A 1,043-nucleotide genomic window follows, 5' to 3' on the forward strand; every position below is an offset into this window, starting at 1 on the left:
GGAGCGGGGGCGCCGACGGCGGCGGCACGAGTGTTTGGGAGTGAGGCGGAGGCCGACGGGACGGGCGCGGACCGGGAGGGGCGCCTGGGGGAGCTGGCAGCTGGGGGCGGTGGGCGCAGGGGGAAGGTGGGTGCAGGAGGGAGTGGGCGCTGGTGAGAGTTGGCCGTAAAGGGGAGCTGGGCGCAGGGCCGAGCTGGCTGAAGCCGGAGGTGCGCGCGGAGGAAGGCGGATGATCTCGCCTGGAGAAAATGAGAAGGCGAGCAGGGAGCGCGGGGAGGAGAGGGGTTGGCAGAGCCGGGTCGGCACGTACGGCGCGGCCGAGACAGGACGGCCTTTGAAGCTGGAGACAGGCTGGTGGGGCGGGAAGAAGCCGCACCTTGAGAATTCTTTACGGTGGCTGTGAAGACCACGACGCACAGGTCGCTGTGGCCAAGAATGGGCGGCTTCGTCGATTTGAGGTGTCTGAAAGGAAGCTGTTCGCCGTGGGACGAGGTGGCCGAGTGGTTAAGGCGATGGACTGCTAATCCATTGTGCTCTGCACGCGTGGGTTCGAATCCCACCCTCGTCGGCCCTGTGAGTGTATGGGCCGGGTGCGTTTCCCTTTTTTTCCTCTCGCCCTTGCCCTCAGGGCTGAGGTGCCTGAGTCCCACGTCTCTCTCCCATCTTCTCCCATCTCTCCCATCATTTCCCCTGCAAGGACCCCCGAGCGCTGGCGGATCTCAGAGGAACTGCGCTCCGCCCTTAGACCGTGGTTTACCGCCTCCACTGCAGGGGTGCGGCGCGCTGGCACGCGCACAGGCCCTCGCCGAGGCGTCCCGGGACTCGGTTACTATCTCGCTCCAGCATTGCTTCCTAGGCAAGGACGAGGCGGCTTGGCCTGGCTCTCTCTGAGCAGGGACCGAAGTGAGCACGTCGTCCCCACGAGCTTTGCGGCCCCGTCCCGTCTCGGTTGTCTTGGTTCGTTCTAGTTGGTGCTGAGAGTGACAGAGGGACCGGCACCGACTGCCGCAGCCGCTCCCGGCTCCCAGGGCTGGGGGGGGGCG

The 1,043-nt window shown here is 66.6% G+C and overlaps 1 non-coding gene across 1 annotated transcript; it reads left to right on the plus strand.

Moving 5' to 3' along the window:
* Positions 1 to 486: 486 nt before the first annotated feature.
* Positions 487 to 568, plus strand: TRNAS-GCU (transfer RNA serine (anticodon GCU)). The gene has a single exon. It is a non-coding gene; the product is annotated as a tRNA-Ser (tRNA).
* Positions 569 to 1,043: the final 475 nt, after the last annotated feature.

This window comes from Tupaia chinensis, unplaced genomic scaffold (genome assembly GCF_000334495.1).
Source record: "Tupaia chinensis unplaced genomic scaffold, TupChi_1.0 Scaffold140356_1, whole genome shotgun sequence".
NCBI classification, from domain to species: Eukaryota; Metazoa; Chordata; class Mammalia; order Scandentia; family Tupaiidae; genus Tupaia; species Tupaia belangeri.